This window comes from Eulemur rufifrons, chromosome 20 (assembly GCF_041146395.1).
Source record: "Eulemur rufifrons isolate Redbay chromosome 20, OSU_ERuf_1, whole genome shotgun sequence".
Classification (NCBI taxonomy): Eukaryota; Metazoa; Chordata; class Mammalia; order Primates; family Lemuridae; genus Eulemur; species Eulemur rufifrons.
Window position 1 is genome coordinate 27,042,174 of NC_091002.1, and position 15,896 is coordinate 27,058,069.

At 43.4% G+C, this 15,896-nt stretch overlaps 1 gene segment (V, D, J or C); it reads right to left on the reverse strand.

Moving 5' to 3' along the window:
• The window catches only part of LOC138400979 (signal-regulatory protein beta-1-like), a 47,316-nt gene that overhangs the window by 26,352 nt on the left and 5,068 nt on the right, over positions 1-15,896 (reverse strand). The window contains exons 3-4 of the C gene segment in view: positions 2,763-6,072; positions 1,666-1,926 (exon numbers count right to left, since the gene is read on the reverse strand).

Sequence of the window (15,896 nt, forward strand, 5' to 3'; positions counted from 1 at the left end):
CCTCTGCCCTTGGTCTCCCCATTTCCGTGCCTTAACTCGGCTTCCCAGGGGTTAGCCCAGACGTAGGTACTGACTGTTTTCATCTGTTTCCCTGATAGAAAACGATGATTCACCTTGAAGATTGCTGCCTTTTGTTCACTGCTGTCACCGGCCACCAGCACAGTGCTGGGCACAGACTAGGTCTCTATGGACCTTTGGGGCCAGGTGTGTTCTCAGGACTGATTATGAAGCAGCCAAGCCTGACCTGCTTCCCAGGCACCCCATCTCCCCGGGTCTGTACACTCAGCTAACTGAGGGGAGTTGTCAGCCGGGGGGAGACTGTTATGAAACCTCCTCCCTCCCTCACAGCACCCCCACCACCGCCCCGCCAAGCAAAGTGCTCGAGCAAGATGCCTCCCAGAGGACAGGGTGCCTGCAGGACGAGAAGGCTGGATCCCTTTGTCCTGGGTGTCTCCTGAGGCAACAACGGACTTGCTGATCCACCTCGATGCCACCCTGAGCAGGGGAGCAGGGACTGAGAAGAGCCGGCAGGACAGCGGCCTGGGCTTCCTCCATGCGGAGTGGCAAGGGTGCTAGGTCCTTGGAGGGAACCTGAGGCCACTGAGGAGGGTGGCCAAGCTTAGAGCCTCTTGTCTGTGGCTCACTCAAGAGGGCTGGCCGCTGGCTGGGGGGCCCAGGAGCAAGAGGCTGCAGCATGGGAGCTGTGAGCCTGGGTGAGGCACCCGCACAGCACACACACGCATGCACATGCACACATGGACACACGCACGCACATGCACACATGCAGGGCCCTCCTAGGGATCACACCTGTGCCCCAGGAGGCAGCTGGCCTCCAGATTCCAGCCCTAGTCAACAGCACTGTCGGGCGAAAGAAACCTTTCCCCATCTCCCCTCCCGGACCCCAACACACCAGAGGATAGAAGGGGCTCGATTCAGGGAAGGAAGGAGGAACAAAAGAACGCTTCACCTCTCCCCCTTCCAGATCCCTCAGCAGGGACTTGGGGGACAGTGCTGGAGCAAGGGGAGGAAGTAGGCGCTGAACTAGACATAATGTTGGCCTTTTCAACCAGACTGGTTTGGGCTAAATCTTAAACAGGGGCTGACACAGAATAGCTATTTCATAAAGTTTGATGAAATTATTCATCTATCGTCATCCATTTGTTCAGTAATTATAGAGCAGAACCTTTCTGCAAGGTATCCAGAAATGATGGGCTGTGCTTAAGAGAACAGAGGGGGCAGGAAGGAGAAATTTGACAGAGCCAAGTTGAAAGCAGCATTCAGAAATAAAACTGGTTCAGGCTGGGCACGGTGGCTCATGCCTGTAATCCTAACACTCTGAGAGGCCAAGGCAGGAGGATTGCTTGAGCTCAGGAGTTCGAGACCAGCCTGAGCAAGAGTGAGACCCTGTCTCCACTAAAAATAGAAAAAATTAGCCGGGCTTGGTGGCACGCGCCTGTAGTCCCAGCTACTCGTGAGGCTGAGGCAGGTGGATCACCTGAGCCCAGGAGTTTGAGGTTGCAGTGAGCTATGATCATGCCACTGCACTCTAGCCCAGGCAACAGAGCAAGACTCTTGTCTCAATTAAAAAAAAGAAAGAAAGAAAGAAAGCAAACCAGTTCAAGCTGGCACTCCTGCAAAGTTCAAAGTTTCAACCATCACACCCACCATGGTCAAGTTACTGGAACTTCCTGAGCTCCCGTTTCTTTACCTGTAACAAAAGACGAGTGGTGTCTACCCAGTGACTGAGTCTCATGCATACAAAGTCTGGAGTTTCAAGCATAAAATAGGAGCTTAATAAACGTGAGTTTCCGTCCCAAGGAATGTGACCCTCCCCAAATCCTTCACACCCCTATACCTGGTTGTCTCCTACCTGCCCTCGTCTCTCAGCTCATAGGAACAGTCACAGCCACACACGGGGTTTTAGATCTTCTCGTATCCATTTTAAAAAAGTAAAAAGGAACAGATGAAATTCATTTTAACTGCTATTTATTTAATCTGATATCCAAAGTCCTAGCAATTCAACATGCAAACAATACAAACATATTGTGGTATTTGACATTCCTTTCACAAGTCTTTGAATTTTCTACAAAGTAAAATTGTAGTCCTACCAAAACAATAAACTTGTATTTAACAGACAACAAAATCAAAATTTACACTGCTTTAGTTTTGAAAGTTAAACTTCAACTAATTACAACTAAGTAAAATAAACAAGTCAGTGCCTCGGTGGCACTAGCCACAGTGCAAGTGCTCAGGAGTCACGTGTGGCTGCTGGCTACCACAGTGGCCAGCGAGGTCTTGGGTAAAACACCCTTCCTCAGGGAATCTTCCCTACCCTAATGCCTCCCTGTGGGCTCAGGCACTTCTCTTGTGTAGCATTTATGACAGCTGTAGTTAAAATTTTAATTTGCAGTTAGTGCATAATAACTCTTCCCCTTATTTGACTATAAGCTCTGGAGGATGGGGACCACATCCTTGATCACTCCGTGATTAAGTACTGGGAGCTGAGCAGGTGCTCAATGAATATTTGTTGGATGGATGGATGGATGGATGGATCCGTGGATAAATGAACTAGGAGGAGGGTATGTGCTATGGGGTAAGGGAAAGAAGGAGGCACTCCCAGGGAGAAAGCACAGATGGCTTCCTGGAGGAGTGGGCTTCCGGGGCTCCTGCATCTGCCTTTCAGCTTCAAACACATCCTCTGCCCAGAAAGAGGAAATGGCCAATGCCAGGGCTGCAGAGGGTGGGGAGCTGTGGCCACCTACCTTGTGAGGATGGAAGGCTCGAGGAGAAGTGGGGAGGTTGGGGTTTTCCGAGGCGTGGCCTGAGGAATCCAAGGTACCCACCGGGCTCGCCCAGGCTGGGCCACATGCCCAGTGGGTAAGGCTCGGCTTCCTCTGAGTGGAAGGCACCTCCTTCTTCCCAACTTTAGCACCAGTGGGAACTGAATCACACCCAGCCTAGAAGCACAACCTCTTATGGGGGCTGGAGCTCCAAGAGCCCCCTTCATGAGTTTGGGCCCCTGTGCTGGCATAATGGGTTTGGGACCAGAGGGACAGAGAGCCACTAGCTCTTCAGAAAAGGGACATTGATGGTCCCTAAAATTCAACTCCTTGCTGCAAGGACCCATGGATCTTTTACCCTCCCCCCATCTTGTTGGCCCGGGCTCAGACTCAGCCTAGACCAGCCACTCATGTCACTCTGAGGCTCCTACAAACACAGAGCCGTCTGTCCCCAAGGTGGTGATCCAACTCCCTGAGGGCAGGGACCCTTCCTCGTCCACTTGCTCCACGCCCGAGTTCTTGGTGCCTAGCACAGCCCTGACACTGAACAGCCTCCGAACACGTGTTTGTTAAATGAATGTGTTTGATCACTGATTTATTCATTCCTACAACAATTTTTTATAGAGCGCCAGTTATGTGCCAGGCCCCATGCAAGGCACTGAGCAAGTGAGCAGTGAGCAGGACGGGAGAGGGTGAGAGTAAGGGAATAAATATGCGGTGTAATTCCAGGCTGGGGTCGCTGGTACAGAGGAAAATAAAGAAGGCAGAGGCGAGAGAGTGGCGGGGTGTGCTGTGCACAGCCTGCACGGGAGGCCCTCTCTGGGGAGGAGCTTGTGAGCTGAGACCCAACCGAAGGGACAGGGAGGAAGGGACAAAAGGATGAAGGGACGGGGAGCCAGAGGGAGTCCAGGGGAAGAGTATCCTGGAGAGAGGGACTCAGCACGCAAGGCAGACATGAGCTGGGTGCATCTGAGACACAGCAAGGTCACTGTAATGGCAGCAGAGAGAAAAGCAGACAGCCACGGAGAAGCCACAGGCCATGGTGAGGAGGTTGGATTGCAATCTGCGTGCAGTGCCTTGGGCTGAGAGCAGGGTGGGACAGGATCCAATTCACAGATTGGAAAAACACTCTGGTGGCCGTGTGTGTGTGTGTGTGTGTGTGTGTGTGTGTGTGTCTCTGTCAAGGGAGGGGAGTTGGAGGAAGGCAGGGGAGGAGCGGGAGCGAGAGGCCGCTGCTGTTGGGGACGGCTGGGCACAGGAGGCTGGAGCTGGGGGAGACACAGGTGGTGGGGTACTGGGGATAAGCACATGCACGGTTTCAAAAGACATTGCATGGAATGAGACCACCCCGGGAAAGCACAGAGATAGATGGAGAGGGACAGAGGGAGGGTCTCGGGTGGGTTCTGATCTCACTCTGCCGCCAGTTTGCAGGGCGAGCTTGGACCATCTCTCTGGGCCTCAGATTCTCTAACCAGACATGAAGGGGATTGAGCCAGGTGCTGTAAGGACCCTTCTTCCTTGAACACTCACCGGCCTGGTTTCCTTTCAGGGTTTCAGCCTGGTCCCCGCCCCACTCACCACGATGCCTACAGAGCCTGCCAGGGGTGCAGTCCCTGGGGTGCCCAGGGCCCCACACTCAGAGGGACTTGCGCGTGAATTCCTGCTCTGCTGTCCCCGTCTTGAAACACTTAGCAACTGTGGAACAAGGGTGCTGCCACATGCCCGAGGCCTTCCACCGCGAGGGGAGGGAGCAGGCATGATGCGGGTGGGAGGAGGCCCCTCAGGTCGCTGGACCCCTCTGAGGCATCCCAGTCCCTGCTGTCGCCAGCACCATCCTCCACCCGCCTTTCCAGACTCTGCAACCACAGAAAGACAGCCTTGGCATTCCTGCCTCAACTTCCTTTTCTTCTCTCTTTCAGAAGCTGAACAAATAGTCAAGGGTAGATGCCAAAATTTTGAAATTCTGACATAGCCCAGGGTTTCTGAAGATATTAGCCAGGACTGCCATGCAGATCACAGCCCCGGCCCAGACGGAGACTCCTAGAGAGGTCCCAAAATCTGCAGTTAAACAAAACAAAGCAACATTCTCATGAGTTAAAACTTGGGAAGTACTGATTGAAGCTAGTGAACCAGCCGGGCTCGGGAAGATGACAGGGACATTGATTCTGTCTGGGTTGGGGGTTGGGGAGGAGGGAAGCCAGGGAGAGAGAGACTGACTACTCGGCCACAGGCTCCTTGTCCTTCAGTGGCTAAAATGCCACTCCCTGGAAGCCTTCCCTGATCCACCACCCAGTGAACTGAGGTGACCCTGCTGAACGCCCTGACCTTAGCAGAGGACCTACTACCTCTCCTCATAATTGGCTGGTTGTCCTTGTTACTGCCAGACTGCATGTGCCAGGGAGGCCAGGGATGGGGACTGTCTTGGTCTCCATGGTATCTGCAACACCAAGCACAAGGCTTGGCACATAGAAGGTGCTCAAAAAATACTTGTTCAGTGAATGAATGAAGAAAGAGAGTTTGGACTTATTGGGCCAAGGGTATCATTCAGTCCTAAGAATTTGGCACTTATATCAGGGCGAGGGCTGGCTACTGCCTCTCTTCCCACTCCTAAGGAGACCTTCAGGAGGGCCACCGTCAGAATTCCCATCCCTTGGCTGATCTGAGGGTGATGGAGGAAAAGACTGGCTGGGGAAAATTCAGACTAACATGTTAAAGGCTAACATACTCTTTTACCTTTCAACAGTGATTGTGATTCCCAACATGCTATCTGTTAACCCAACTGGGTATCTCACTGGGAAGATTCAAGTAGTGGAGGAAAGGAAAAAAGCCAAAGAGATTTGAGGGGGCAAAAGAAACCCTCTTTAGATATTTCACACAGTCCCAATAAACTTCTCTGCTGCAGGAGCTGAAGACTTCAGCCACTACGGGTAGACTGGCCCAGTGACCCCCGTCCCCATGGGAACAAACAAACGCAGCAATGGGGGATGAAGGTGAAGGTCAATGCCCCAACTGGAACTAAGACTTTGTGTGGACTTTGAGGCGCTGAGCATTGGGCGGGGCCCATGTGTAGGAACAGGGGCAGAAAGGGAAGTCCAGCGAGCTGAGGCGACTTGCTTGATAACACGCAGCCAGAGAGCAGCGAGCCAGACAGGAGCCCATGGGGAAGTTGCAGGAGGCTCATTTCAGCTTCAGAGGAGGAAGGACTTTCTAACAATGAGTGCTGTCCAGCAACGAAACCACTCACCTCCTACGCTGGAACTCCTCTTCGCCAGGGCGTGCGAGCACAGCACTCCTGCCAGGGACGCAGGAGAAAGGTTCTGGTTGATAAGTGATTGATTTTCAAGCCAGAGGTCACAATGCCTTCATGGGGCATGAGATCAATTTAGTGGACCTAAACCAGCAGTTTTTAAAAATGGGAAAGATGGAAAAGAGAGAAGAGAAAAGAAGGAAAGAGAAGAGTTTGAAGGGGCTAGAAGAAGGGGTTAGAGAGAAGAGAAAAGAAGAGGAAATATCTGAGTTTATCCCACATAGCAAGGCCAAGGGCTGTTTCTTGAAGCTGTGTACACGTGTGTGTTTGCACTGGGTGGCAACATAAGACCACCGGGAGAGCCTGTGTTTTAACCACTAGGCTGCACTGCTGTGTGAAGGGCAGAGGAGTGGGCTACGGAGGCCCAGGGAGGGAGGGTGACTGCGGCGGCTGGGGGCGGGTGGGGGAGAGGTCAGGGAAGTCTTCATAACAAAGGGATCCTTGAGATCTGTCTTGGAGGAAGAGGAGTTTGATGGCTTGACAAGCAGGCAAAGGCTCTCCCTTCCTCCAGAGACAGTCAGTAGAAACCATGCCAGAATAGGAGAGAACGTGGGAGTTAGAGCAGGCCAACCTGGTTTGAACTTTTTAGTTCCAGCTTCACTAGCTGTGTGACCCTGGACAAGTTACCTACCCTCTCTGAGCCTCCGTTTCTTCATGTGTTAAATGGAGGTTATTGTGAAATTACAGATTATGTATGTAGTGCATCTAGCATCAGCACAGTGCCTGGCAAATATTAACAGTGGAGGCTTCATGCTAATTACAACCCTTTTATGACAGTTGCCTGAGTTCGAATCCCAGTTCTACCATTTACCAGGTGGGTAACACTGGGCAAGCTGCTAGCCTCTTTGTGCCTCAGTTCCTTCATGTTTAAATAGGAGTAACAGTAGCACCTACTATATTAGATTATGAAAATAAAATTAATTAATACATGTGACATGCTTAGAAGAGTATCAGGCAAAAATCAGGTGGATAATAGAGGTCGGCCACTATTAATGCTTCTACGTGCTACACGCTGTGCTGAGAGTTTTATAATTTTATTCGTTAATTATACTAACAAATGATTGTTGAGGGTTTCTTATGTTCCAGGAAATATTCAAGGAGCATCAGAGAATCTCAAGTACTTTAGGACATGGTTGGAGCCCTGGTGTGAGACAGAATTTGTTTTTGGCAGAGAGTGGGAGGGAGAATAGGCTTTGGGTGGGAGGTGAGGTAAGTGGTGAGAAATGAGGCTGGAGAGATGGAACAGGTCAGATCATAAAAACCATTTCACATCATGTCATCCTATAAACGGTGGTGGGCCCATGGAGATTTTCAATCTGGGGAATTTTTATTCTTAGAATTTATGATTCCCCAGTTGTAAAACTCTATGACTCTATGTGCCAAAGTCTTTATGATTCCGATTATAGTTCTATGATTTTGTGACTCCTGATATTTCTTACGTGCTGTAGTAGTCTGAGATTTAAAAATGGCCACAATGGAGACTTCTGGTTTCAGCTCTGACATGTAAAGAACTTGGAAGTCATTACTCCTGACCTTCCAACAAGAAAAAGCTAGATAAGCTGAAAATCAATCATTTTCCTCAAACCCATTAGAGAATTGGGGTTGCAGGGCAAACTGCCACCCGAAAACCCAGGGAGCCAGGTGCATGCAGAGCAATGTGGGTCCCGAGATCTGCTTGCCTGGAGCAATGCCATGAGCCCGTGGGAACGCCTCACTGGTAATCCTGATAATTGCCAAGGCTAAGTGCAGACTGGCATGAGAGTGGGGAGTGACTGGAGACCACAGCCATGGGGAGGGGAGGGAAGGCCTCACACTTTTGCAGGTTTTCCCTCCAGAAAGCTCATCGGGTTCTAGAAGGAAAGAGCTGAGAAGGCCCCCCTGTGGCCCTGGCAGGGCGGGGCAAAGAGCAGTTGATGATGGAGCCCTCCCAGACCCTTTCCCTGCTCTCCAGAGGCAAGGACTTTGCCAGAGGGCAATTCTAAAGCTTCATCCCAGCTAGGCAAAAGGGGCTCTGCTTCATTCCAGCCCTCTCCAGATGTCCTGTCTCACCTGAGGGGGCAAAGAAGCAGGGAGAGGGGGAAGCTCTACCCATGAAGACGGAAGGGAAACACTTCTGAAGGACACTCTACTGAAGCGACAGGCCCACAAAAGACTGAGACTTAATTATAGGGTTAGAGAATCTCCCCCCTTCCCCACGGTCACACCAATAAGCCTCCAGTAGAACACAGCCAATTACAGCTGAGGCTGAGAGACACAGGCTCTCTCTAAGGAGCAGTACAAAGGAAAACTCCAGAGCCAAGCAGGGAGGAGAAAACAAGGACATTAAAGGAACTTGAAGTCCCTGGTGCCAATGGCTAAAACAAGCATTAAAGGGAGCCCAATTCCTAGCTAGATTAACATCAATCCTCACGCTAAAGATCTATTTACCTCAGTATTTATTTTCCTATACAACACGTTCAGCTTTCACCAAAAAAGTGACAAGCCATGCTGTACAGGGTGAGCATCCATAATCTGAAAATGTGATATCTGAAATGCTCCAAAATCCGAAACTTTTGAGCACCAACATGACACCACAAGTGGAAAATGCCACAGCTGACCTCATGTGGTGGGTTGCAGTCAAAATGTAGTCAAAACTTTGTTTTATGCACAAAATTATTAAAAATATTGTGTAGCCAGGTGTGGTGGTGCATAGCTGTTGTCCCAGCTACTGAGGAGCCTGAGGCAGGAGGATTGCTTGAGCCCAGCAGTTTAAGCCAGTCTGGGCAACATAGAAAGACCCCATTTCTAAAAAAAAAAATATATTGTATAAAATTACTTCAGGCTATGTGTATAAGGTGTATATGAAACATAAATAAATTTTGTGTTTAGACTTGCGTCCCATCCCCAAGATATCTCAATATGTATGAGCAAATATTCCAAAATCTAGAAAAATCAGAAATCTGAAACACTTCTGGTTCCAAGCATTTCAGATAAGGGATACACAACCTGTATTGATTTCCCAAGGCTACTATAACAAATTACCAAAAGCTTCATGGCTAAAAACAACAGAAATTTTCTCTCTTACTATTCTGGAGGCCAGGAGTTGAAAATCAGTATCACTGAGCTGAAATCAAAGTGTTGGCATGGCTGAGGGCTCTGGAGGAGAATCGCTTCCTTGCCTCTTCCAGCTTCTGGTAGCTGTTGTCATTCCTTGGTTTGTGGCCAGTTCACTCCAATCAAGACCACTCTGTGGTCATGTCACCGCCTCATCTTCTGTGGGTCAAATCCCCCTCTGCTTCCCTCTTATAAGGAGATGTGTAAAAAGAACAATGTTGGAGATTCATACTCTCGATTTCAAAACTTGCTATAAAGCTATAATAATTAAAACAGTGTGGTAACTGGCATAAGGGTAGACATATAGCCCAATGGAATAGAATTGAAAGTCCAGAAATAAACCCATACTTCCATGGCCAATTGATTTTTGGCCAGGGTGATAAGTACAGTCAATGGAGAAAGAATAGTCTCTTCAACAGATTGTGCTAGGACAACTGGATTTCCACATGCACAAGAATGAAGTTGAGTCCCTACCTCACACTGTATACAAAAATGAGCTCAAAATAACTCAAAGCCTAAATATAAAATACAAAATCATAAAATTCTTAGAGGAAAACATAGGGGTAAATCTTTATAACCTTACATTTGGTAATGGTTGCAAAAGCATGAGTAACAAAAGAAAAAAATTAATTAATTAAAATGAAAAACTGTGCATCAAATGTCATTATCAAAAGATAAACTATGCAATGGGAGAAAATACTTGCAAATTATATATTTGATAAGGGTTATCAAATATATATAAAGATATATAAAGAGTTCCTACAACTCAACAACATAAAAAGGCAAACAACCCAATTAAAAAATGGACAAAGGACTTTAATAAACATTTCTCCAAAGAAGATATATAAATGGTCAATAAGCATATGAAAAGATGTTCAACATCATTAGTCATTAGACAAATGCAAAATCAAACCACAATGATATACTACTTCCTACCTACAAGCATAAGTATTTAAAAGGATAATTAAAAAAAGAAAACTACAAGTCTTGGCAAGGATGTGGAGGAATCGGAAACTTCTACACTGTTGGGGAGGATGCAATGCAGCCACCATAGAAAAGCTTTCCAATTCCTTAAAAAGCTAAACCTCCAGGAATTCCACTCCTGGCTTTATACCCCAAAGAATTGAAGGCAGGGGCATGCCGATATGCCAATGTTCATTGCAGCACTTTATCCACCATAGCCAAACGGTGGAAACAAGCCAACTGTCCATCAACAGAGGAATGGCCAAACAAAATGTGGTATATACATATTATGGAGCATTATTCAGTCATAGAAAGGAATGAAGTTGATACCTGCTACCAGTATAAACCTTGAAAACATTATGCTAAGTGAAATAAGCCAAACACAAAAGGACAAAAATTGTATGATTCCACTTTTATGAAATGTCTGGAATAGGCAAATTCATAAAGACAGAGAGTAGATTAGAGGTTACCAGGGGCTGGGGGAAGGAGGGAATTGGGAGTTACTAAATGGTTGCAGAATTTCAGTTTGGGGTGATAAAAAACATTTTGGATATAGATAGTGGTGATAGTTGCAGAACTTTGTGAATGTAATTAATGCCACTAAACAGGACACTTAAAATTACTAAAATGGCAAATTTTATTTTATATATATTACCAGAATATTAATAATAATACCAAAAAATGATGTACAATAATAAGTATTAGCAAGGATGTTGAAAAGATGGAACCTTCTTATATTGCTAATGCAATGTCAAATGGTGCATCTGCTGCATTAAAATTTGGTGATTCTTCAAAATGTTAAAATATAGAGTTACCAAATAACTCAGCCATTCTACTCTTAGGTATATAACTAAGGGATCTGAAAACATATATCCACACAAAAACTCATACACCAATGTTCATAGCAGCCTATTCATCAGAGCCAAAAAATGAAAACAACCCAATCCATCAACTGATAAACAGATAAACAAAATGGAATGGTGCAATGGAACATTACATCACACAATGGAATATTATCCAGCCATAAAAAGGAATGAAGTGGTGATACATGCTACAACATGGATGAACTTTGAAAATACTATACTAAGTGAAAGAAGCCAGACACAATATAGAACCACATTGTATGATTCCATTTATATGAAATGTCTGGAACAGGCAAATCCATAGAGACATAAAGCAGACTGGTGGTTACAAGGGACTGGGGGAGAAGGAATGGGAAATAATTGCTAATGGGTATGAAATTTCTTCTTGGGGTGATTATAAGTTTCTGGAAGTAGTGGTGAGGATTGCATATCTTTGTGATTATACTATTAATATAATAGTATAATAATAAGCACAGAATTGTATACTTTAAGATTGTGAATTTTATGGTATGTGAATTATATCTCAAAAATTTTAAGTAAAGTAATGAAGGAAGATACTCTATGCTAACACAAATCAAAAAATGCTGGAGTAGTTACTTACTTTTTTTAGACAAAGCAGACTTTAGAATAAGGAATGTTGTCAGGAGTAAAGAGGGACATTATATGATAGGCGGTCAATTCTGCAAGACTCATAATGATCTTAAGCTCCTAACGACAAAGTGTCAAAACTCATGAGACAAAACTGACAGAATTGAAAAGAAAAATAGACAAATCCACTATTAGAGTTAGAGACTTTAATACTCCTCTCTCATTAATTAACAGATCAAACAGGCAAAAATCAGTAAGGATATAGATGACCTGAATCACACTATCAATTAATTTAATCTAATTGACATTTATGGAACATGTCATCCAATAACAGAATGCACATTCTTCTCAAACGCACATGGAACATTCATCAAGATAGACCACATTCTGGATCATAACATGCACCTTCAAAACTTTAAAAGAATAAAAGTCATACAAGTTATGTTCTCAGACCACAAAGAAATTAGACTAGAAATCAAAAACAGAAATAGAGCTGACTATATTTGGAAATTAAACAATACACTTCTAAATAAACTAACAGTCAAAAAAGCAGTCACGAGAGAACTTAGAAAATGCTTTGAACTAAATGAAAATAAAAGTTATCAAAATTTGTGGGATTTAGCTAATGCAGTGCTTAGAAGAAAATGTATACCATTAAATTTGTATGTTAGAAAAAAACTAAAGTTCTAAAATCAGTAGCCTAAACTTCCACCTTAGGAAACTAGATAAGAAACAAAAAACTAAATTTAAGACAACAGGAGGAAGAAAATAATAAAACACTAGAGCAGAAATCAATGAAATTGAAAACAGGAAAATACAGAAAAATCAAGAAAACTAAAAGCTGGTTCTTTGTAAGGATTAATAAAATGGATAAATCCCTCACCAGGCTAACCAAGAACAAAAGGAAGAAGACATAAATTACCAACATCAAGAACAAAAGAGGGGTATTATTACTGATCCCACAGAAACTACAAGGATAATGAGGGAATACTATGAACAACTCTATTCATATAAATTTGGTAATTTATATAAAATGAACCAATTCTTTGAAAGACACAAACTACCGAAACTCACTTAAGGAAAACCAGGTAACCTGGATTGCTCTACGTCTATTAAACCAATTTAATTAGTAGTTTGAAACCTTCCATAAAAGGAAACACCAGAACCAGATGGTTTCACCGATGAATTCTGCCAGACATTTAAGGAAGAATTAATACCAATTTTATATAATATGTTCTGGAAAATAAAAGAGAAAGGAATAATTCCCAACTCATATTATGAGGCTAGAATTGCTCTAATGCCCAAATCAGATAAATAAACTACAAATATCTTTCATAAACATAACTGCAGATATCCTTAATAAAATATTAGCAAATTTAATCTAGCAATATATAAAGAGGATGATAATATATCACAATTAAATGGGGTTCATTCCAGGAAGAGAAGGCTGGTTCAATATTTGTAAATAAATCAATGTAATACATCATATCAATAGATTAAATAAGAAAAAGCTTATCAATAGACACAGAAAAAAAGCATTTGACAAAGTGCAATGTCCATTCAAGATAAAAGCTCTAAAAATGCTAGGAATAGAAGGGAAATTCCTGGCCGGCTGCAGTGGCTCATGCCTGTAATCCTAGCACTTTGGGAGGCTGAGGTGGGAGGATGGCTTGAGGCTAGGAGTGAGCTATGATCATGCCACTGCACTCTAACCCAGACAACAGAGCAATACCTTGTCTCAAAAAAAAAAAAAAAAAAAAAAAGAAGAGGAAGAAAAAAAATTCCCTAACCAAATAAAGAATATATTAAAAAATCAATATGCAGCATCATACTTAATGTAATAGAGTTAATGTCTTCCTGATAAAGTTCAGAAAAAGACAAGAATGCCCTCTCATACCATTCCCATTCACCATCATACTGGAAGTCCTAGTTAGCGCAAGGAAATAAAATAAAAAGTATCCAGTTTGGAAAGGAAGAAACGAAACTGTTTTTATTCATGGATGACATGATTATTTACACAGAAAATCCCGAAGAACCTACCAAGCAAACAAATGAAAAACTTCTGGAATTAATAAGCAAGTTCAGCAAGGACATAGGACACAAGGTCAATATACAAAAGTCAATTTCCTTCTTATATGCAAGCAATAAACCAGTGGAATTTTTAAATTAATAAATAAGATTTATACCTAAGTACTTTGCCTGGGGGGATGCTTTTACAATAGCATTTTACAATAGCTTTTACAATAGCATGCCCCCAGGCAAAGTACTAAGGTATAAATCTAACAAAATATGTAGAGAATCTGTATGTAGAGAGCTATAAAACATTGACAAAACAAATCAAAGATCTAAATAATGGAGAGAGTAAAGAGACAACCAACAAAATGTGCAAAAATACCATATTTGCAAACCATACATCTGATAAGGGGTTAAGATCCAAAATATATAAGGAACTCGACTCAATAGCAAAAAACCAAATAACCCAATTAAAAACTGGGCAAAAGACCTATATAGGTATTTCTCTAAAATAGACATACAAATGGCCAAAAGTATGAAAAAACATTCAACATCACTAATCATCAGGGAAATGCAAATTAAAACAACTGTGAGATAACACCTCACACCTGTTAGAATGGCTATTATCAAAAAAGCAAAAGGCAAAAGGTAAGTGCTGGAGAGGACATGGAGAAAAGGGAACAATTGTCCACTGTTGGTGTGAACTTACGTTACTTATTAACTTACATTAATACAGTCACCATGGAAAACAGTCTGAAGCTTCCTCAATGATTAAAAATAGAACTACCATATAAGACAGCAATCCCACTACTGGGTATATATCCAGAGGAAATAAAATCAGTATTTCAAAGAGATAACTGCACTTCCACGTTGACTGTAGTGTTATTGACAATGGCTGAGATATGGAATCAACCTAAGTGGCCACCAATGGATGGATAAAGAAAAATTTAGTATACATACACAATGGAACACTAATCAGCCTTAACAAAGAAGGGAATCCTACCATTTGCAACAAAATGGATAAATCTAGAAGACATTATGTTGAGTGAAATAAGCCAGGCACAGAAAGACAACTGTGGAGTATAAAAGATTTGAACTCATAGAAGCAGAGAGTAAAATAATGGTGACAATGGGCAGGAGAAAAAAAGGAAAACAAAAAAGAAATAATGGAGAGATATTTTGTGTTCATAGATTGAAACTCCCAATATCATTAAGATATTGGCCGGGCGCGGTGGCTCACGCCTGTAATCCTAGCACTCTGGGAGGCCGAGGTGGGCGGATCGTTTGAGCTCAGGAGTTCGAGACCAGCCTGAGCAAGAGTGAGACCCCGTCTCTACTAAAAATAGAAAGAAATTATATGGACAGCTAAAAATATATATAGAAAAAATTAGCCGGGCATGGTGGTGCATGCCTGTAGTCCCAGCTACTCGGGAGGCTGAGACAGGAGGATCGCTTGAGCTCAGGAGTTTGAGGTTGCTGTGAGCTAGGCTAACGCCACGGCACTCACTCTAGCCTGGGCAACAGAGTGAGACTCTGTCTCAAAAAAAAAAAAAAAAAAAAAGATATCAATTCTTCCTAATTTGATCTATAGACTCAGTGCAATATTAATCAAAATCTCAGCATGCTTTTGGGTAGATACTGATAAACTGATTCTAAAATTTACATAGAAAGGCAAAGATACCAGAATAGCCAACAAAATTCTGAAAGAACCAAGTTGGAGAGAACTCACACTGTCCGATTTCAAGACTTACTACAAAGCTACAGTAATCCAAGACAGTGTGGTCAAAAAAACAGACACATAGATCAATGGAACAGAATAGAGAGTCCAGAAATATACCCACACAAATAGTCACCTGATTTTTGACAAAGATGTTGGAACAATTAGATGTTTACATAGGCAGAGAGAGAGAGAGAGAGAAATTCTCAGCATAGACCTTATAATTTACATGAAAATTAACTAAAATGAATGCAAAATAATTCATAGACTTAATTTAAAAGAAACAATAAAACTTCTGGGAAAAAACATAGAAGAAAATCTATTTGAGTTTGGTGATAACTCTTTAGATACAATACCAAAAACACAATCTATTAAAGAAAAAATTGATAGTTGGACTTTATTAAACTTTTCCTGTATAAAAGACACTGTTAAGCGGATGAAAAGATAAGATATAGGATGGGATAAAATTTTTGCAAATCACATATCTGATAAAAGATTGTTTTAGACAGGGAATTAAAATACTTTTAACTCCAAAGGCCTGAGAAGGGGGCAGAGTGACAGCTGGTATAAGA